The following is a 24,509-nucleotide window of genomic DNA, read 5'->3' as shown; positions in this document are numbered from 1 at the left end:
TAATTCCAATACTAAACACATTTGTAACTTTTTTTGTACCAACAGTCCAGAGGACAAATTATTTTATTATTGAAGACTCTGAAAACCCTACTTAATCTGCAGAATATTCTCTAGTTCATAACCCAGTAAATAACTTGAACATCATACAAGAAGAAAAGCTTGGAGTGCTGTCCTAAGGTAAGGCTCTCGGTCCCTCATAAGTGGGGCACATTTTTATGATAGGCTTCTAAGATTCACTTCCCCTCACTAGCACTCCATAATTTCCAATTCCTTGACATCCTTGCCAAAGTAGAGATTCAAGGTTCTTGTAAAAGATAGAGGGTTGTATGCACACACCTGTTTGGTTTTTTTTTAATATTATCCTTAGTATTATAATCTTCTGAAGTACAAAATCTAAAATTCAAAGTAAGAGTCACACATAATGTTATACCATATATATCTCTTTTTTTGTAATTAATGGTATTTTTTTTGGTACTTCAGCTCCCACATCTGCACTGCTATGCCTCTAATGTGATTTCTATATCTCATATTCAAGTGTTTTTGTAATGCATCATCTTTATGGGCTTACTGTTTTCTTTTAAAAGGTTTAACCCTTCTATCCTGTATACATACAGAACCTCTCTGTCATGAAAAAGTTTTCAACAATGTTATAAGATGTGTGTTTCATCCAACTTAGTGAAGGCCAGAAATATGTGTGTTGTGTTTAGTTATTAAGCTGATTTGAGATTCCAAAAGCAGGGTCAGCATTTTATTTATGATTCTATTCTCAGGTCCTAATACAGGGCTGGCTCCTAACATGAAAAGTTTCTATTTCTTGAATGAATAATCTTTAAGTTCATGATTCATGTCTTTATTCTATATTATTAATTAAAACTTGTCTATACAGATTGTAAAAGTTCTAAGATATATTGATATTATTCCTAATGTTGTATAAGAAACAGTTGAAAAAAAATAATGGTTTTTGCACATTTGCAGCATATTCTCAAAATCACGAAGTTTAACTTTTATTCTTCTCGTAAACAACCAGAGTACTTAGTAATTTTATAAACTAACATAACTTAGAATTAAAGTAGCTATTATTTAGAGTACAAGCATCACAAAAAGTATAAAAATCATACAAAATAAAAGAAACTAGTGTATTTTTCTGCATAATAAGGAAAAATAGGTCAGTTTCCCAATTAACAAACTGTCACAAAATAAAGAAAATTTAGAGTCAAATATTGCTTGTTTATATAATAGTTATTCTTCAGAATCATTTTATCTGTTTCCTTAAACTTTCACTGCCTGCCTACTGAAATATACATAGCAGTATTCAAAGCAAGTTATCTTCCAGAAGGGGGTGTTGTGAATTGTTTTAAAATTTACTACAAATACGTGGGGCACCAGGGTGGCTCAGTCGTTAAGCATCTGCCTTGCTCAGGTCATGATCCCAGGGTCCTGGGATTGAGCCCCGCATCAGGCTCCCTGCTCAGTGGGGAGCCTGCTTCTCCTTCTCCTACTCCCCCTGCTTGTGTTCCCTCTCTTGCAGTCTCTCTGTCAAATAAATAAATAAAATCTTTAAAAAAATAAAATAAAATAAAATAAACTTTACTACAAATACGTTTCTAGCATAAGTTCTGGCACTGAGTGGAGGAGAGAGCAGATACCAGCTCACCCGGGGCTCCACTTGTCTCCCCCAGCATGAGCCCCTTCTGCATTGACCTGGGCATATGCAAGACACAGTGAATGGCCCATCACAAGTCCCATTAGTAGAGGACACTACACGCTGATCTGTGTCACTTGTCAAAAATATATTCTCCTTTCTTCCACAACTCTTCTCTTTCCTCAGTGCAAATTTAGTTTTTGCTTGAGGCTTTCTTCTCAGGACTCACCTTGTTAGTTAATGCCACAAGCCTCAAGGCACTCTTACATATGGAATACAAGTGGCATGAATATTCATGACAATAAATATTCCCTGTGTGTAGTTTATGCTCTGCCAGTAATTTCTGCTCTCTTGATATTTCTATAGAATGCTTTTTTGTTTTGTAATGATTCTGTTTCTCCTGTTGCAGACAACTGATTCCTTAGGCTTTTTTGTTTGTTTGCTCTCTATCTGTGTTGGTCATTCAGGAAGGCTGCAGCTTAGTGACTTTAATAGCCCTGTGTTTTACCAAATCTATGCAGACTGGATTTTCTGAAAATGTGATCTTATTAAAAGGAGGTGGCACATAAAATACTAGTGAATCTATTCCAGTTGATTTCTTTTTTTACTGGGAAAATTGCTACCTTACAGTTTCTGGTTCTTTCTCTCTCTCTGATTCTTCTTACATTATCATTATGTCAATTATTATATGACAAGACATGTGAATAGCTTAAATCTAGAAGTGTGCAGAATTTATTGGCTGTTATATTTTAATATTAATAGACACAACTCTGATAATAATCAATTTCAAAGTATTGTGCTTACTATCCTTTCGCACAAAAAGGGACTGCATATGAAGAATGAATTTTACTTAGTAAACAAACACATAACATTATTTTTGATGTACCTTGAAATAATGTCATGTTATTATATTAGTTTTTCCCTTAATTAGCACATAAGAATGATAGTATATGAAATAAAAAAATTAATAATGTATCACGAATGTTATTGCTTTCTCCTAAAAATAGATTGAATAAATTAATAACATGTTAGGGACATTTTGTGCTTATGTGTTTAAATGAGTTTGGATCTAATTACATAAATGATTCTTTCCTATATCCTTTTACATAATTTGTCTTATCTATAGTTTTTAAAAGCAAATCAAAATTGTAACACTGCCATGTCATTAACAAGGTCAAACACATAATTAACATTTGTATAGTATATATCACTATGTAATGAAGTTGTGTTAACACCACTTAAAAAAAGGATATAGACTGGATGGACTTGAAGTTGACAGATGGGAGCACAGCATTTAAATACTTACAATCTGCAAATGAAAGATTTTACAAAATGCCAATCTAATAGTCAGCTCAATAATATGGTAGCAAATATTGCAATTAAGTGCATATGCAGAGAATCAATTATTCTAATCATCAACTTTCAAACATTAAGGTAAAAATGGCATGCCACAAGATGAGAAGGTTTACTTTGCACCAATTGTTGTTTTTATGTTACCTTTATAATTTGGACTTCCTGATCCTTCCATACCAGCACAGGTGTTTTCCCTACATTAACAAAAATATTAATTAAATTTACAGACTGCTTTTTAAAAGATAACAAGAGAGAAAATATCTAAATTTTTTAGCCTTAAATTTTGAATCCATCGATCATTGAGCAGACTAAATTTACAAGCAGAAGACAGCTTAAAATTAGGTAAGAAATAGGAAGAGGGTGGGGCGCCTGGTTGGCTCAGTGAGTTAAGTATCCGACTCTTGATTTCAGCTCAGGTCATGATCTCAGGGTTGTGAGACTGAGCCCCTCAATTCTCTCTCTGCCCCTCTCCCCTGCTACCCCACTTTCTCCCTCAAAGAAAAAAGAAAAGAAGAGAAGAGAAGAGAAGAGAAGAGGAGAGGAGAGGAGAGGAGAGGAGAGGAGAGGAGGGGAGGGGAGGGGAGAGGAGAGGAGAGGAGAGGAGAGGAGAGGAGAAGAGAAGAGAGGAGAAAAAAGAAAAGAAAAGAAAAGAAAAGAAAAGAAAAGAAAAGAAAAGAAAAGAAAAGAAAAGAAAAGAAAAAAGAAAAGAAAAATAGGAAGGGTGAATTAATATATTGTCCAAAATTATGTAGCATAATAATTCTGCCTAAAATATGTGGTTGAAATATGTCCAATATCATCCTATATCCCTTTCCTTAGTAAATGACATAATTATTCACTTAGATATCTGTATTCTGTATTTGGTTACTTTTTATACTTCATCTGCCTCCTAGGAGCAAGCCCTACCACTTGATTTACAGTTCTTTTGAGTATTTCTCTTGCCCACTTGTTTTGTTTTGTTTTGTTTTACATTCATTTTATAACTCCCTCATACAGTTTTCTACTATTTCACACTTGCATTAATAAGAAGGCTTAAAATTGGGGTTTTGGGTCACCAAGTTTCCTGTAATCTAATTCTTTCACCTCCTAGAAAATAGAGGTATTTTCTATCTTGCCAAACCCTTAAACACCTTTCACAGATTTGTAGTTACTTGCCCTGACAAGAAACCTCAACTTACCCATCACATTGAGACCCCACTTCCTTTCAGGTCTTCTCATGGCTCTATGGCTCATACCCCAACTCTGACAATCTCTCATAGCCGCCCCGAGAGCTATGATTCAAATTAGAACATCCCCTTCCTTTTCCAGAGCCCCATGATCTAAGGATAATTGACTGGCTGATGGGCTCTGGAAAGAAATCAATCAACCTTTCCAAAAATATCTATTACCCATCTAGTATGTTTAAGATACTAGGTAAAAAATACAGAAGACAAAATCCTTCTGAAGTTAGTTGCATCTACTACGTGCTTACTTTCTGTCAGATCTGTGTTTACAGCAATGTATATTCAGTGTCGCATTATGTTCTAACATTATTTTTTTGCTTCTAAGATCATTTATTCAGGTAAGTGTAAAAGTCAATATGGAAATAGGAATTATACTTTTCACTGTGGTTAGAACACTTAACCTGAGATCTAACTTCTTAAAAATTTTAAGTGTACATTATATTTGACTATAGATAAAATGTTGTACACCTCAGATCTCTAGAGCTTATTCATTTTACTTAACTAAAGCTTTGTGCCTGTTGATTAATAACTCCCTATTTCCCCCTCCCTGTTAACTATCATCCTAGCCTTTGATTTTATGAATTTGACTATTTTGGATACCTCATATGAATGGAATCATGCATTATTTGTCTCTCTCTGCCTGGCTTATTTCATTTAGCTTAATGTCCTCCAAATCCATCCATGTCACTGAATATTGCAGAATTTCATTTTTTTAAAGGCTGAATAGCAATCTCTGGTATGTTATACCACATTTTCTTTCTATTCATCTATCAATGAATATTTAGATTATTTCACATCTTGGCTACTATGAATACTGCTATAATAAACATGGGAATCCTAATGTTACTTTGAAATCCTGATTTCAGTTCTTTTGGATATATACCCAGAAGTGGGATTGCTGGATTATATGCAAGCTCTATTTTTAGTTTTTTTTTTTTTTTTAACAACTTCTATAGTGTTTTCCATAGTGATTGCACTATTTTGCATTCCCACCAACAGTGAGCAAAGGATCTAATTTCCAACACTTTTTTTAAACAGTTGTCATTAGCCTCTTTTTATAAATAAACAAGCTGAGTATTAGTGGCTTTAAATAAATTATGTTATTCAACTAAAATAGGGCAAAGCCACTTGAAAGCCCACATTCTGAACCACTGCAGTTTATGAATACAGAGCCCATATAGGTCTTTTAGTTTGCTGCCTGGCCCATGGTTGCTGCTCCAGAAAGGTTTTTGAATGAATAACTTCGAAAATGCAGAGCACTAATGCTGTCTCCCTATAGCTCCTTCCTTCATGGAGTTTACAATCTAGCTAATAAGACAGGATATTTATTGAATACCCACTAGGTGTTAGACACTATTTGGAGCACTACTAATACAGCAGTAGAGCAATATATATAGAGAGAAATTATATATACAGATGGGGGGAGGGGAGGAAATCCCTACCCTCATGGAGAAAACAGAGAAAATAAGTAAATTATATCAAATATTAGAAAATGATGTTTCTCATATGGGTAAAAATAAAGCAGGTAAGGAGAGGTAATGAAATAAAAGAATTAAGCAGCAAATACTATAGAAATTCAAACTACTTCTGTGGCTAAGGTTTTTTAAATGAAATAATAAAAAAGAACCTTCATTTTTCCAGTTTATATTTTAGAAACATTTATGAATATAAGTTCATTTTCTGAGTATATCAGATAAAATTCTCTATTTAGGTTTAAACACAGAGAGATTATCTACGCATATTCACTGGGTCATTTATGATTATTTTATTTTTGTCCTAAATGTGTGCAATCTATTCCATGCGTAATTAACATTTGATATTGAGCATATAGTCAAACATTTTTTGATTCTGAGTGATTTTACATGTAGCTTAGATTTAGCTAAGAATTCTTTCCAGGAAAACAGCATATATGCAAGAAATACTTAGAATGTAGAGTCCTGAAAATTTTTAGAGTAATGAAGAAAAAAAAAAAAAAGAATATAGAAATCCAGCTCCAGATATTTGTTCTTCCTTAATTTGGAATCTCATTTATTTAGAGGCTACAAGGTAGGAAATATGACCTTAAGGTATATAGAACATTCAGAACTTGTGATTTCAGGGGATGAGTAAGTCCAAAATTCTATCTCCTTGAAATTTGTTTCCAGAATGTTAACTGCAAAGCAAGTTATATATAGCAGTAAATGCATGCTTAATTTGTGCAGAAATCATGGTGTGATGAATACAATTAAGAGCCTCGGAGGGAATAATTATATTACTGCATAAAGCTGGTGGTTCTCAAATTGCTTGGTGCCTGGACTTTAAATTGGCCTGATTTCCTGTTGTGAAAGTCATCCATCGCAGCAACACAACTACAGCAGGACCGGCGGAGTTTCAAAGTCACACGGAAAGCATATTCTTTCTGATCAATTGCCATATATTCTTGTTTAAAGGAAAAGAATTGGCAACATGCTACCGAAGTTTATTAAACTGATAAATTAAAATGCATTAGATCCAATACATTGTTATGTCTGTTATTCAGAAGAGAATTTTTGTAACAAGTTTGACTAAACTGTTTATAATAGCAGCTTTTTTAAGCAAGTGCATGGGCAAACAAACGTATATAAATTTGAACTGAACTGTTTAAAGTTAATAATGTTTTCATTATTTCATTTCATGATACCTGGATTATCAGTGCCTTGAAATAATAAACGGCAGCTTAGGATAACCCTTCCCAGGACATAATCAATCATAGTAAAACCTGAATGTAACTGTCTAGTCCTCTATGAAAACTCTGTGTTATATTAGAATTACCCATTGCTTAATGTTATCAAATAACTAATTAGCTTTATGTGACTGAAGAAGCTTATGTGATCTCAAATAATTCTGCATTTCTTTTTTTTTTTTTTTAATATTTTATTTATTTATTTGACAGAGAGACAGCGAGAGGGAACACAAGCAGGGCGAGTGGGAGAGGGAGAAGCAGGCTTCCCACCAAGCAGGGAGCCTGATGCGGGGCTCGATCCCAGGACCCTGGGATCATGACCTGAGCCGAAGGCAGACGCTTAACGACTGAGCCACCCAGGCACCCCATAATTCTGCATTTCTTATTAGTCAAACAACAAATCATTTTTATAACACTAAATTTTTTTAATCGCTTTACATGAGGTTGTTTATATTTGAGACTTAAAATAGCATTTCTTATCCATGATAACCGAACAATAAGGAAAAGACAACACGGCAAAGGAACCCAGTTATTTAACCAGTGATCAGTCTGGAATTTCTGTCTTGAAAAGATTTAAGTGAAACTAGTAAGAAAGAGGCAGTGGCAAGAGGTTAAAGAGGGAAGGGAAGCATTTCAACCCAAAAAAACAACAGTTAAGGAATCCAGAGAAAACATGGAAAACCCTCAGGAAACTTCTAGTTCAGGGATGCCCTCATTCCCGCAGGCCCATGACAGACATTATTAACCAACCATCCATAGCACTTTGGGCTGCTCATTGCATAGAGAGGTGGCCTTAGAATCACACATAGTTTCAGAAAACAGGTGCCTATCTATTGGCGCTCGTAATTGCAATTCATAACCTACCAGAACTCATGAGGAGACGGAGGCCTGGAAAAGCTGTATGATTTATCAAGCACTCTACTGCAGAGCTGCAGCTAGAAACCCATCTTTCATTGCTAGCATACTGCTAATTCTCTTGCCAATGTTATGGCATCCTTGCCAATAAGTGAGGTTGTTCACTCTGTATATATATTTCCCAACTTTTCTCTCATTGGCTTCTTCATCTCTAAAAAATTTAAATTCCTCATATCCTATTTCTTTTTTCTATTCATCCATTTATTCCTGCATTCAATAGACATTGTAAATGCTGATACATACAATGCTAGATGTTGGGGTAATCACAAGAGTAAGACACGGACACTGTTTTGGACAGCCAAGAGGAAAAAAAAAAAACAAAAACATGGCTACAGACCCTATCCTTATTCTACATCTAATAGATTTGGTTTGTATGCAAAGTACAGAGATTATGCAGCTGGAAAACGTGGAGCAATTTCTATCCAATAAAAAGCAGGGAGGTGAATATATGGGTAGCCGCAAGACTGTTGATTCAAGTAATCTAATTTGGGCTCTCTTCAGTGACTTTGAAAACCCTAGAGAGTTTGCAAGTAGAACTGTTGATTTAACAGAAAACAAACTATTCAGGGAATTTTCCACATGTGAAATAATATTTTCTTTCTTCTTTTTCAGATATATTTCAATTTCACCTCATTTTCATCTACTGTGTAGCCACACACAAATACGCGAACACACACACACATATAATCTATAATTCTGAAGTGAAAACACTACTTATTTATTTATTTATTTATTTACTTTGGTGGGATTCATTTTAAATTCTAACAAATTTGTACTTACACTAGACTGCCACATGTATTTTATCACCGATGTCACATCTTCCCAAAACTGCCTTCCTGATTTGGTGGCATATCTCTTGACCAAGAAATTACATAGTTAAAGTGGAGATTTAATCACTGAACCTGGTCTCATTGATGAGATTTCTCTAACCCCCTAAATTAAGAATCACTTAAAATAAAAGAGGAGGAGCCCTAAAGCTCAGCACATCTTTGATTTTATAAGTAACATATACATGATATTCAGCATAAGGTAACTTTATCTCTTTTACTTTTATGTTATTATTTTACCATTACAAAATGATATTACTATTTTTAAATTATCAAGACACTGGCAAACTAAAAGAAAATTGTTCTAGAGGACATAAATAAATAAACTGATAAACAAATGAACAAATGAATCCTATTGCTCAGCAGATAACCTAAAATAACAGGAATTTGGCAGACCTCTAAAATGGAATACAGCAAATCCACATTTGTGTTTAAAAAGTCATAATTTTTCTTATATGTTAGCATTTGGCAGTTGTCCCTATATTTGTAATTACATCAAATATAGTATATTTCTGGACATGAAAAGCCCATTCCAAATCTTTGAATCAGCTCCAGCAATTTTTTAATGCCTTAAAGATAACAAGCCATTAGGATTTATTGAATTAAATACATATTTTAATACACAACTTCCTGAACTTCAAATTATCAAATGCCAGATACATGCTTTTAGGAAATTCTATCTTATGCTTTCATTACCCAATACTGAATTATATTGTAGAAATAAGTTCCAATTATTCCTTGAAGGACAGGACATTACAACCAAGCTCAGACATCTAGATGTCCAAATACGTATTCCTGTAGAATATGGTAAGTTCTGCACAGCAAAATATAAAGATCTGAAAAACACAGGTATGTTTTACAAATACTTGTATCTTTTTATATACTTTATCCTTGTCCAAACAAACAGAAATACACATCTAAAAAATAAAGATGATGAGATCATTTCAGATAAACAAGCACATTTATTCTACTCGGTGTCAATATTAACTACTGCCCTGTCTGATCTCTGATTTAGTCAATGTTTTCCAGTGCCTAAGTGTTCTTCCCTATGGAGACTATTTTACATTAGGAGCAAGCACTAGAATTCCAAAGACTGCAAGTCCTACACTTTTCTAAAATACAGGCATGCAAAAAGAAAAGCTTTCCACCTATGATCTCTGCATCCACAGGAAGTTATACTGAAAACACGGCTGTGTATAACCCTTACTTTCCTACAAAGACAAAACATATATCCTTACAACCCTTATAATGGGTAAATGTCTTCACAGATGTCATCACTGACGAGTAGGAATACGGAGTACGAAGTCCAGTCTGGTTTTGTGGTTGTTGATTAATAAAAGAGAAAATCATTACAAATATTACTTTTTATAATATACACAGCATTCAGGTAAGGACACTGTGTTCCCCTCTACAAAGCTCTGCCTGCCCTAATTCTTTCTGGATCGCATTCACAAGACCCAGATGCTGAGCCGAGAAAATGTTCTTTCCAGCAACAGCATCTGGTTCCTTGGCAGTCTCTCCCTGCCCTTGTGTTGACTACACTGCAGTTGTCTTCAGGCTGTGAAATGGTTAGGATGCTGATGTGATATCTTATTCACTTGGATGCTGTGACTTTCAGCTTTCTTATGGTGTCCCCACATGGATATTTTTTACACTTACCATCTTTTATGAATAAAATGTATCAAGAAAAAGTTTGGCAAATGATGCAACATCCAGTAACAAAATACTGAAATTATTTGTCTACCTTAGGTGAGCCAATCAGATGATGACACAAATCTAACATTTATTGTAGTCTAAGAGCAAAATTATTTGCCCTGTTCCTTGTTCTGCTCTTGACATAAATATCTGTAATTTTGACTCTTCAGATTGCCTTTGGTGAATTATATAAAAGTGATAATGGTAATGATGTTGCTAAGAATGATAACTATGATTTATAGAACATGCCTATAAGCCGGGACTATACAAAGTTCTCCTATTTTTAATTTCACTTAATTCTTACAACATTCTACCATGTCTATCACATTCTTCACTTAAAAATAGGGAAAATGTTTATAAGACCTGTAGTATCTGATCAGGAGACTGTTCAGGAAGAAAGACAGTTATTTTCACAGGGAACATTGTATTAATTGTCCCTGGAGCTAGGGTTCAGTGACTTTTAAACGTTTTCCATATGACAATTACGCTGGTCACAGTTTGATGCCAGCCTACCTTTCTCACCTTATTGCCAACCCTCCCGTGTGCCCTAGGCTCCAGTCTCATGACAACGATCATGCCCAAGCTTTTCAGCTGCCATTCCACTAATTGGCATGCCCCCTCTTCACTCTCCCACTTGGTTTGCATTTTTCTAAAAGCCAACTCACTGCTGAACTGAACCTCAAATAAAGCGGGGTGATTGCTGCATGTGTGGAAGGTGTGGAAAAAGTCTCTTCTCTACAGGCTTAAGATGGGATAATAACAGTAATAATACAACCAGATATTCAGCATTTACTGCATGCCAAACATTTCAGAGAACTTTACATGTATTAACTCATTCCATCCTCACAACACCCTAAGGGATGGAGATTATTATGAGCCATATATTATAAGTGAGTCGAAAAAGAATAGTTATGTCACTGCTAATGAGACACAGCTAGTGAACCCAATCACCAGGCATCAGGAGCCCACCCTCGTAACATCTACACCATGTGACTTCCCACTCATCCCAGAGTCCCCCAGGAGAAGTGTTTACACCTTGGCTATAGGTAATGGTAAGTTGCTTTGTTTCTGTTTTTGTTTTTACCTCATCAATTCTCCATAGAAAAATCTATGAGATTTGTTCCAGATGCTCTCTATTTTTAAACATCATATTTTCTCTAATACTGTGCTTTGAATATATTTTCAATGATAAAAAATGTACCAAACAGAAGTGAAATTCTCTGTGTCTCTCTATACACACACCCACATGTGTGCGTGCATGCATGCACATACGTACAAGTATATACATAAACATACATACATACACTCTTTAGGTATTTCTATTGTTTTGTTTTGTTATCTATATGTATCTATTTGTGCAGATAAGTAAATAGATGATTGATAGAGACGAAAAAAGTATTCCACTTCTATTTAGAACACATATTTATGTGTTCTCAATGAATTCTTTTGTGGTAGAAGCTATTGAATATTATTTATGTTATTGTATTGTAGATAAAAGATTTTGTATGTATATATAGCAACATCTGTGTATAAATAATGTTTTCCAGAAACCATTTTAAATGGTACCTCCATATGTAGCAAATAAATGGGAAGAAGAATTATGTTAAACTACAAGTAGAAAGAAATTAAAATGGAAACGACTATGCCACCAATAAACATGATTTAAAAGAAGAAAAGTGTCTGAGGTGAACTCACATGCAACCTTGACCATATTTACTAACTGTGTAATCCAAGCCAGAAAGTGTGAAAATGGAAATGATGATGTAAATATTTTTCATATGTAAAAAACTGTATAAGAAAGGGGATATTTCAAATTTCCATGCAATGACCAGAAAGGGGGACCATACAACTGAATTTCTTTCAATAAGAACTGTGACATTTTGGGGCACCTGGGTTGTTCAGTCAGTTAAGCATCTGACTTAGTTTCTAGTCATGATCTCAGAGTCCTGGGATCAAGCCCTGCAATGGGCTCCCTGCTCAGTGGGGTGTCTGCTTGGGATTCTCTCTCTCTCTCTCCCTCTGGCCCTCCCCCCACTTGTGTGCTTGCGTGCATGCTCTCTCTCTCAAATAAATAAAGTCTTTAATAAAAAAAAAAAAAAGAGGGACGCCTGGGTGGCTCAGTCAGTTAAGCATCTGCCTTCAGCTCAGGTCATGATCCTGGGGTCCTGGGATCGAGTCCCGTATCGGGCTCCTTGCTCAGAGGGAAGCCTGCTTCTCCCTCTGCCTGCTGCTCCCCCACTTGTGCTAGCTCTCTCTCTCTCTCTATCTCTCTGACAAATAAAATCTTAAAAAAAAAAAAAAAGAACTGTGATAGTTCAAGTAAGTGGTGGGAACAATGAAGAGAGAGGTAGGAGATTAGGCAGACCCCTCTCAATGCTGGGGAAGAGGGAAGCATTCTCCCGCTGGTTGGTACTTGTTTGTGTGTCGTAAATGACTGTCTTTGTCAACATAATTATCACTATTATTCTCTCCTAAATATTTAATTCTCAAGATTAATTTTCTTTTACTTTAAATTATGTTAGAATTATTAATGACATAGCGACACAGAGGAGACACAATACATGTCCCTATGACCAGAAACAACTATTTTCAAGAAATGACCAGGAACTGAGAAAAGAAAAAGTTCCCTGTGACACCTACAATATGTCTAAAATGATATATGAACTGTGTTGCAGAAGCTATTCAATATTATTTATGCCATTGCACTCCAGATAAAAGATTATTTTGCTATGCCAGCTATTTTATTTCCTAAAAAATAAGCCAAATTAACATTTCCTTTTGAAATATTAAAGTGATTGAGCATTTTTTTCTTGGGTAGACTCCACTGAATAATTGCCTCAGATATCCACTTAATTTTGAGTAGCTTTCACAGCCTTACTTTCATGAGTTGTCTTAAATCTCAAAGAAGTGAATACCAATGACAACTGGCAAAACATATTTACAAGACTTGACACAGAGCTAATACCTTCAATTCACAAAGAGCCCATACAAATTTAAAAGGAAAGGATGATTGCATCAATACAAAAATCAACCAAAAATAGGAACATGTAGTTCACAAAAAAGAATAAATGGCCCATAAATTTATGAAAAACTATTTATGTAGTGTGTGTACATAAAATTTATAAATATATATATCTGCATATATATATATTCCATTCATTACACTTATTAGGAATAGCAAAACAAAACAATGAAAATACCTAAAGAATCTATCAAGAGATACCTAGGTCCTAGTTAACTAAATTATTATATTCTGTATAATGGAATACTCTGCAAGCATTACATAAAACAAGGAATAATATGAAAGAAATCTCCAAAAAATGTATTAAGTGAAAAATGCATAGATTAAGAAGTATCTCTATTGTGCTCGCTTTTGCATTTAGAAAAAGAGATGAAACATAGACCTATGCATACATATCCATAAGGGTGTGTGAATATGTTTTTGTAGAAGATATTACAGTACTCTAATTTGTGATATAAACAGAGACTGTAAATAATTTGTACCTAAGAATTTATCTTCACAAGGGAGAAGACCCCAGATCTCTTTCAGAAAATAGTACAAAAGGATCAGATACTCTGAAAAGAAAAAGTTTTGAAAGCTCTGAGAGTTATCATTAAGTCAAAAAGTCTTGCATCTTCCAACATAAAACATATTTCACCTAATTTGTGTTTAGTTGGCATTATAAAGAAAACGACAGCTAACGGTTGCTACAGACTGAATGTCTGTATTCCCCCAAAATTCGTATGTTGAAACCCAATCCCTGATGTACGGTATTTGGAGGTAGGACCTTTGGGGCATCAACAGGTGGGGGGGGACTCCAGATGGGGGTCATGTGAGGACACAGCAGGAAGATGGCCTTCCTATAAATCAGGCAGTAGGGTCTCACCACAGAACAAAGCTGCCAATGAAGTGATCTTGAACTTCCCATTTTCTAGAACTGTGAGAAATGCATTTTGGTTGTATATAAGTCACCTCATCTGTGGTATTCTCTTATAGCAGCCTGAATAGACCAAGATAACAGTACAAAGGAATACATGATATTTGGGTCTAGACAAAAGATTTCTGAGTTGGAAGCCTGGGGACACATGCAAAATTTGTCATCAATAAGCAAGAGACTTTAAGTAAGAAGTAATGTGTCTAGTTCTCAGTTTGTTTCTTCACTGGACATGAAATTGAACAAACTAATCAGCAAGTTCTTTTTGTAATCACTGTGAGTTGATTTAGTAAAGTCAAGATAAGAGGGATTTGGATCCCCTTTGAAAGGAGACAACAATTCAGACAGACAAAGATGAGCAAAGAGAATGATCTCGGTAAAAGGAAGAATTTTTACGCAAGATCAGGGTTGATATTTTGAGGGCATACTCTTAGGAATAGAGGTTGCTGCTTATAAAAGAGGCTTTAGAGATAAATAAGCAAGAATAGTGAAATGGAGGTAGATTAAGGAGGATATGGACTCTAAATTGACCTTAGAATAGTAATATTAAAAAAACTGTATAACTGAAAGAAACCTTAGTGAGTAGCATTAACCCTTCATAATGAACAATAGGTGAAGAGAAGTTAAATAATGTAAAGATTTATCAGACTATAAGTAATTTGTACCTAAGAATTTATCTTCACAAGAGGGAAGACCCCTGACTTATTCAGCATTGTATCTCTAGTCCATCCATAGTATGATGCTTTTTTTTTTTTTTAAGATTTTATTTATTTATCTGAGAGAGAGAGAGAGCACAAGTGGGCAGAGAGGCAGAGGGAGAAGCTGGCTTTCCGCTGAGCAGGGAGCCTGATGCGGGGCTCGATCCAAGGACCCTGGGATCATGACCTGAGCCGAAAGCAGAAGCTTAACCGCCTGAGCCACCCAGGCGCCCCCGTAGCAGGATGCTCGCACCAAGAGGTCACTAAGTGGTTGCTGAATGACTTCCTTCATGCATGTCTGCTATGTGCCACGCACTGTTCTAGGATCTGGGGATCATACTATAGGCAAAGCAGACAAAGCCTGTGCCACTTAAGAGTTCATATTCCAGCATGGAGGATGAGAAAATAAACAAATAAATGAATACAAATTTGGTCAAGATACTTGGAAAGGGCTTGAAGAAAATTAAAGGAGCTTAAGAGAGACAGAGAAGTTCTTGTGGATGGAATCAATTTTTCATTAAATGGTCAAGGAAAGCCTCACAGATAAGGTTACTTTAGATCAAAGAACTGAAGAAAGTGAAATGCCTGGAGTAAGTATGATCTAGGCAGAGGAAAGTGCACAAGGATTTGGCAAGTTCGAGGAATAGTCATGAAGCTACTAAGACTAGAGCCAAGTGAATGAGAAGGACAAGAACAAAAGGGAAGTTCACAGAATTACTGCAGCCCACATCACTCAGGACCTGGGAGGTCACTGTAAAGACTTTGGATTTTGAATTATTGATCCAGGGTTATAGAAATAGCTAATGGAATAACTCAAAACCAGCACTCTTGATTTTCTCTGCATTAACATTACATTAAACTAAATAAAGAGAAATGTGATGAATATCACATTTTAGAAATATTAGTTTGTCAGAGTATTGAATGTTTTTGGAAAAATGGATTATAATGACTATGTTCAGATTTCAGCTGCTCTTCCTTCTTCTCTCAAGAATGAACCATTTCTCTACCCATCTGTTGCATGTGTCCCTACATATCACTCTCTAGAAGAATCCTAGCATGACTTAATTTCTTATCTCCCATTCCCCCAAAACCAAGAGGAACAGAACTGCTTCAAGGAGGCATAAATGCAATCTCCTGAATATAATATTAAAAACTGGGGCTCTATTGGGGCGCCTGGGTGGCTCAGATGGTTAAGCATCTGCCTTCGGCTCAGGTCATGATTCCAGGGTCCTGGGATCGAGCCCCACATCGGGCTCCTGGCTCAGCAGGGAGCCTGCTTCTCCTTCTCCCTCTGCCTCTCTCCCTGCTCATGCTCTCTCTCTGTATCTCTGTGTCTCAAATGAATAAATAAAATCTTTAAAAAAAAAAATTGGGGCTCTATTAAAATATAAAAATATTAATAAATTGTAATACAAGATTTAAAAAAACTTAATGTAAGTTTTGATCTTTTGGGAAGTCATATGATAACAATGCAAAAATTATGTCAAGATTTTAAACCAACGGAGTGTACATGTTTTCTCGGAGGCTCTATAGTTTTCATGGCCAGTTTAGTAATCATGTGAAGTACTTAGTTAGAAGGAATGATTATTATATCGTCCTAAGGATGTTAATAATACAAACAGCAAATTACAGCCATCTCTGTAATTATTTGTACGGTCCCTATTAAAAATTTACATGCCTTGGTCTGATTACGCTCAGAATAAAAACTCTTTTCCTACCACCAAAGGAAAATGCATTGAAAGCTAAAATTAGTCTTTCCAAATTAAACAGAAATACTTAGAGTATCCCATGACCTACAAGCCATATTTCATATCCAACATGCTTTACCATCTAGGTGCACAATAAGAGAAACAATTCAGCTGCTATGAGAGAAACAGATGGTGAAAGGTACCTGCTGACCAAACCAGAGCAGCAGGGTGGAATCAGGGTGGGTCAGCTCATCTGGAAAGGATGCTTGCAATTGTCATTACACACATCAATTGTTTCTGATACGACTGTCTGTCATGCAGTGCCCAGGGCCGTATGGCTTTCCTTGAAACATTTAACATAAAACTGCTGAAATATAATTTTGGCCTCACATTCTGAAATGAGTTGCTAAATCCCACAATAAGAAATTAATGTTGCCAGCATTATATTATTTTAATTAAGCATCCCTCCCTTCTGTAAAGATACAGAAGCATTGTTTGATATATTTCCAATTTGTCTGCTAATTTATAAAAGTAAAATGATACTACATTATTGTTATAAAGTTAATCAAGACTTTAATGGGACAGTTATGTTACTATCAAGGATTTTTTATTATTTTTTCTTACTATAATGTATGTGTTCAATGAGCTGATTATGCAGTGTGACAATGATTTCACTAATTACAAAGTTATTACTGTATCTCTAATGGGAAGAAATTCCAGCTTCCTAAGTTGCAGAGATGTAATTCCCAGGGAAAATTACCAAACAAAAATATATTTTAAAAACCTATTAAAAATATTAATTTAGGTTATATATCTCTATCTATACACCATTTTGTTCCCAGTTTTTTTGTTTGTCATACAAGGTATATTTTTTTTTTTGTAAATACACTGATTTCAAGGAATTTAGGCAATTGTAACTATAAAGAAACAGTTTCCTAGAAAATGTAACAATTAGTATTGGGCTGCTATACCCAAAACTATATAAAACATTTAAGAGATAACATGGAAAATATGTTGTGCCTGTATTTCAGTAAATATATATACAAATTTCCATCAAAACAATAAGTTGACAAGCTTTATATTTTAGCGTTTGAATTTTACATGCCACATATTTCATCAAATGGCTATAAAATGCATTTTTTTAGGAAATCTTATTAAAGGAAAAAGCATTTGACAACAGACTGTGGTACGTGGAGTTTTTCTTATTGTAATGCTCCAGAATGTTCACAAAATCACAGTAACTTCACATGGTTCAGTATCATGACAAAGGCATGTTGTGTCATTATGTGCTTGTTGTCACCAACACAGACAACCACCACTACAACAAAGACAAATTGCTTTGCCCATACGAGCTGTCGATAATATAGCAGGGTGTTAATGTGCAGTTTGAGAAGCATCAAAATGTTTAAAAAAATATATCTGCCTCACATGTCTCGTTACCTAAAATGCTGACCTTTGATATCACTTTTTTGGTTTCAGTCACAGCAGTCTCCTGTGGAAAACAAAATAGGAATCAAACTCCAAATCCATAGAGCTTCAGGAAAAATCATGGAATTCAAAAATAACCTCCTAAATCCATTTTAAAAATCTCATAAAATTATCAAAAATCATAATTTATACTGATTGTCGAAACTCAGTAATTGAATTTTTTTTTTTAAGAGAAAGAAGGGAGGAAAGAGGGGAAGGCCTAGAAATGACAAAAATATCCCCTAATATGAAAACTTAGAGATAAACCGATTTCACAAAATCAATTTCCCAGGAGTAATAAAGATTTCAGAAATTGGCTAAAATTGAAGGATTTGAAGATTTATTCAATAAAAATAAAATATAATTAAAACAGATACAGCATAAGAAACGATTCATGCTAATTTAAAGAAAAATACATACTTACACAATATTTGTTTCAAATTGGATATTTTCTATTTTTCATCTTCCCAACCTTACCAAACTGAAAACACAATTTCCAAAAGTGCAAGGCTTTTGTCTGCTTTATGTAGAGTCCGGTATTTAGAAAACACACAAGAAATATTTTTTGAATGATGGGTCTTATTTCAAGAAGCATAATCTAAATGTAATACTGAAAAATATGTAATTTCCTCAATATTCTTCCTTGTGAACATATTATTAATTAAACATTAATCCTTTTTTGTAAAGATTTATTTATTTATTTATTTATTTATTTATTTATTTATTTATTTATTTTAAAGAGCAAGAGAGAGAGCAGACACGCACACGCGCGCATGGGGAGGTATAGGGGCAGACAGAATCTCAGCGGAATCTCAAGCAGACTCTGCTCTGAGCACAGAGCCCAGGCAGGGCTCAATCTCAGGACCTAGAGATCATGACCTGGCCCAAAATCATGAGTCCCACACTTAACTGATGGAGCCACCCAGGCACCCCAAACATGAAACCTTTTATTAATAAGCCTTTTATTAATAATATGGTGGTATGTAAAAGAGATGAACGATGCACTATATTTGTTTAAAATGTTACTATACACCTGCTGCTGGGAAACATTCTAATTATATATCACACAAAAATTTTCTAATTCTATATTATACCACCAAGTCCGAAGTCCATGTTACATAACCATGTTTTTTGTCTGCTGTCCTAATTCTCCCAGAAATGGTCTGGTCTCTATTTGAGTTACTGCTGGTCTTCCCTTAAACCAATACATCAGCACATCAGTCAGTCTATGCCTGACAAAGACAAACTATATTACTTTTTAAATAATTAGGCATCAATGATTACACACCTGCAAGGCACTACTTCTTTGGGGTTATATCTAAGTCTCAAATTATCAAAAATAACTACAAAATTGTTCCATAAAAAGTAACAGTTTATGTGAATTATCACTACAAGTTTCATGGCTATATCAATTAGATCCTCTTCACCATTATTTATTTTTTATCTACTTTTTGTTTCATGAGTTTACATGGTGAGGTAAGATGCTTATTATAACATCCTATTCCTGTCATTTACTTTTATGTTTTTATATTTGATATTTGCATAAATATAATTAAGCCAATTTTACCCCCTCTGAGGTAAAAATAAATACACTTTATCTTTAAAAGGTTTTTCCAACTGTTTTCAATTTTACTTTTGGCTTCATTTTTATTACGGTGCTAATATTAGTGTTAAGAGTATAACACACTTGTTAAACATCTAAAAAATTGATAAGATAGTACTTTAGATAGTAAATCAATGCAACAAAACTAGAAATCACAAAAAACACTGGAATCAAATGAAAACCCTGTTACTTGAAAATGAAAAAAAGAATTAAGGATACTCCTAGATTAAAAAAATCAAAGCCTTAATAAAAGGATATTTATCAAATAACCAATCCTATCCCTATGTATTAACACTTATCAAATATAAGCAAAATATTGCTCAGAGGAAAATTTGTGATAAATTATCAGAAATTATAAACACTTAACAGAACTATTTAGGATCATAAAAGCTTGGAGTTCTAAATTCAAATGTATATTTTAAATTATAAATGAGGTAATATTTAAATATAAAAAAATAAGAGTTCTGGGTATTGTGATATTTTGGTAATATTTTGGATATTGTTTTAAGTGCATTTCATTGTCATGTATCTATAAAAAATTGTAGGTGGTATCAGCAAGATGTTGGGGTAGGAGATACCAGCCTTTGTACCCCCATTTAAAACAACTATCAGACAGCGGTCCACGAATTAAAATAGCCCTAGGAGGGCTTAAGAATCCACTTTGAACCTGCTGCAGCAACACAATGGAGCAAAAACAGACAACTGCTTAGAAAGGGCTGCTGGAGAGACTGGCAGAGCTGAGATGTCTGCAGTTGGCTAAAAACAAAGAAAAAGGGCAGGGTTTATCAGTATCATCCACATCGCAGGTGCCACCCTGGTCCCCAGTAGCCTACTGTGCAGAGGACTCTGGCAGCCTTTACCTCTGAGGACCTCAACAGCCCTCATGGCAGCTAGCAGCTGTGGGTTCCCCGTGTTCTTCACCCTGGAGGACCACATCATGTTCACCAGTATGAACCCCATAAGCTCATTCTGGAGAGGACACTAGAACCTTGCCCCACTGAGACAATCAATCGTCATCACCACTGACCCCTAAAGTAGCTGACATTGCAACACCACTCCCCTCATCCAAAGAAGAAGCTGCTGTGGTAACATCCAACGACCAGGGCCACCTCCTCCCAAACCCGTGCATGCCTCAGACTGTTTTACAGCCACTTCAAGCACTCCCACATCTCAGACTCCGAAGCCCCCACCACTGTGGGCTAGCTCTCATCCTAGACCCTGGCTCCATGGCCGTTTTGTAAAACACCTGCACCTAGACACCAAAGCCACTGCCACGGTGAGACTGCCCACGCTTCTGACCCTGGGGCAACTGGGCGAGCCTGCAATATGGATCCCAGCTACATGGCTGCTCCAAGGGCATTCGGACTCGGACGTTAGTTCTGTGGCCACTCCCCAGGTGCCTGTGCATTAGGTCCTGGGACCTTTGCCACTGCAAGTGCGCCTGCAAACTGGACCCAGGTTTAAGAGAGAATGCTTCAGGGGCACCTGGGTGGCTCAGTCGGTTAAGCGTCTGCCTTCGGCTCAGGTCATGATCCCAGGGTCCTGGGATCGAGCCCCGCATCGGGCTCCTTGCTCAGCAGGGAGCCTGCTTCTCCCTCTCTCTCTGCGTGCCGCTCCCCCCTGCTTGTGCTCCCTCACTCTCTCTCTGTGTCAAATAAATAAATAAAATCTTAAAAAAAAAAAAAAAAGACATCAGGAGGACTGCAGCAGCCTTTGCCACTGAACACCTAACCGCACTAGCCACTGCTGCAGATCCCACCAGTCCTGGCCACCAAGGCCATTGCAATCTTCATCGATGCTGAGCTCAGCTGCTGTACCCTTCTCGGAAGCAGAACTGCTGTACCTCACCCAGCTGGTCCCTCATGCTCACCTGTAAATAAACAGTCTATAAGGCTTGAGAGTGGTGACTGCTTCATCAAATATACAGGTATTAAAGAAGAATTACCAGAAACATGAAATATCAAGGAAACATGACACCATGAGAGGACCACAATAATTTTCCACTAACAGACCCCAAAGAAATGGAGATCCATGAATTGCTTAACCAAGTATCAAAATAATTGTTTTAAAGAAGTTCAGAGAGCTACTGGAGAACACAAATAACTCGATAACATCAGGAAAACAATACATGAACAAAGTAAGAATTTCAACAGAGCGGTACAAATTATAAAGAAGGACAAAAAAAATTCTGAAACTAAAGAATATAATGAATGAAAAGAAAAATGTAAAAGTATCAATAACAGACTTGATCAAGCTAAAGAAAGAAACTGTAAACTCAAAGACAGATCATTTGAAATTACACATTTAGAGAAGCAAAGAAGAAAAAAGAATGAAAAAGAGTTGGATAACATCTAGTGAGCAATATATGTATTAAGGAAGTCCCAGAAGGAGAAGAGAGAAGGAGCAGAAAGTATATTTAAAGAAATAATGGCTAAAAACTTCCCAAATCTGCGGAGAGGTATGGACATTAAATTACATGAAACTCATAAAATCTCCAAACAGATTCAACCCAAAGAGGACTTCACCAAGACACATAATAATGAAATTGTCAAAAATCAAAGACAAAGAGAAAATTCTGAAGGCAGCAAGAGAAAAGAAACTCATCACAATACAAGGGAACCCCCAATAGAATATCAGCAGATATCTCAGCATTACAAGAAAAAGAAAATGACAGACTCGTGTCTTTCATGATGATAAATGCAAAATTCCTCAACAAAACACTAGCAAACTAATTTCAATAGCACATTAAAATGATTGTACATCATGATCAAATGGATTTATCATTTATCCCTGGGATGCAAGGGTGGTTTAACATGTGAATCAATAAATGTGATATACCACTTTAACAAAATGAAGAATAAAAATCATATGACTGGGCGCCTGGGTGGCTCAGCTGGTTAAGTGACTGCCTTCAGCTCAGGTCATGATCCTGGAGTCCCTGGATCGAGTCCCACATTGGGCTCCCTGCTTGGCAGGGAGTCTACTTCTCCCTCTGACCCTCCCCCCTCTCATGTGCTCTCTCTCTCATTCTCTCTCTCTCAAATAAATAAAATCTTTAAAAAAAAAAAATCGTATGACTACCTCAATGGGTACAGAAAGAAACATTTGAGGGGCCCCTGGGTGGCTCAGTCGGTTAAGTGTCTGCCTTTGGCTCAGTTCATGATCCTGGGATCCTGGGTTCTAGCCCTGCATAGGGCTCCCTGCTCAGCGGGGAGTCTGCCTCTCCCTCCCCCTATGCCGCTCTCCCCCTCCTTGCTTGTGCACTCTCTCTGTTAAATAAATAAATAAAATCTTTAAAAAAAAGAAAAAAAATTGACAAAATTTAACATCCCTTTATGATAAATACTCTCAACAAATTAGATATAGAAGGTGTATGTGTGTGTGTGTGTGTGTGTGTATATATATACACACACACATATATGACAAGCCTATAATTAACATCCTACTCAATGGTGAAAAGCATAAAGCTTTTCCTTTAAGATTAGGAACACAACAGAGTACCCACTCTTACCACTTCTCTTTAATCATACTACTGGAAGTCCCAGCTGGAGGAGTTAAGCAAGAATAAGTCATAAAAGGCATCTTAAATGAAAAGGAAAAAGTGAAATTGTCTGTCTGCAGATGACTTGATCTAATATATAGAAAACCCTAAAGATTCCACCAAAATATTCTTAACACTAATAAACATATTCAATAAAATTGTAGGATACAAAATCAACATATAAAAACGAGTTGCATTTCTATATACTAATGGCAAACAATCTGAAAAAGAGTAATATTTAGGAATAATTTAACCAAGGAGGTGAAATATCTGCACACTAAGAACTATAAAATTTATTAAAGAAACTGAAGAAGATACAATTAAATAGAAGACATCTCGTGGATTAGAAAAATTAATACTGTTAAAATGTCCACACCACCCGATGTGATCTACATATTTAATGCAATCCCTATTTAAATTTCAATGGCATTTTTTGCAGAAATAGAAAAGAACCTGAAAGCATAAAGCCATAAAAGTCCAGGAAGAAAACATAAGACAGAATTCCTTGACACTAGTCTTGGCAATGAGTTTTTGGATTGGGCACCAAAACATAGACAAGAAAAGCAAAAATAAATGGGACTACAGCAAACCAAAAATTTTCTGCACAGCAGAAGTAACAATCAACAAAATGAAAAGGCAACCTACAGGATGGAAGAAAACATTTGCAAATCATATGTCTGATAAGGGGTTAATATCTAAAATACACAAGGAACTCATATAACTCAATTGCAGAAATCAAATAAGCTTGGGTCAAGTACAAGAACAGGTATTTTTCCAAAGAAGACATACTAATGGCTAACAGGGATTTGAAGGATGATCAGCATCACTAATAATCAGTGGAATGCAAATCAAAACTACAGGAGATATCACATCACACCTGTTGGAATGGCTATTATCAAAAAGTCAAAAAATAATAAGTGTTGGCAAGGATGCAGAGAAGAGGGAATTCTTGTTCATGGCTGGTAGAAACATAGATTGGTACAGCCATTATGGAAAACAGTATAGAGTTTCCTCAAAAACATTAAAAATAGAACTACCATATGATTCAGAAATCCCACTTCTGGGTAAATATCCAAAGGAAATAAAATCACTCTCTGGAAGAGATATCTGCACGTCTGAGTTCACTGCAGCATTATCCACAGTAGCCAAGATATGGAAATAACCTAGGTATCCATCAACAGATGAATGAATAAAAAATTGTAGTAAATATATATGTATATA

This window comes from Phoca vitulina, unplaced genomic scaffold, assembly GCF_004348235.1.
Source record: "Phoca vitulina isolate PV1807 unplaced genomic scaffold, GSC_HSeal_1.0 scaffold5, whole genome shotgun sequence".
NCBI lineage: Eukaryota > Metazoa > Chordata > Mammalia > Carnivora > Phocidae > Phoca > Phoca vitulina.
This window is presented reverse-complemented; position numbering follows the sequence as displayed.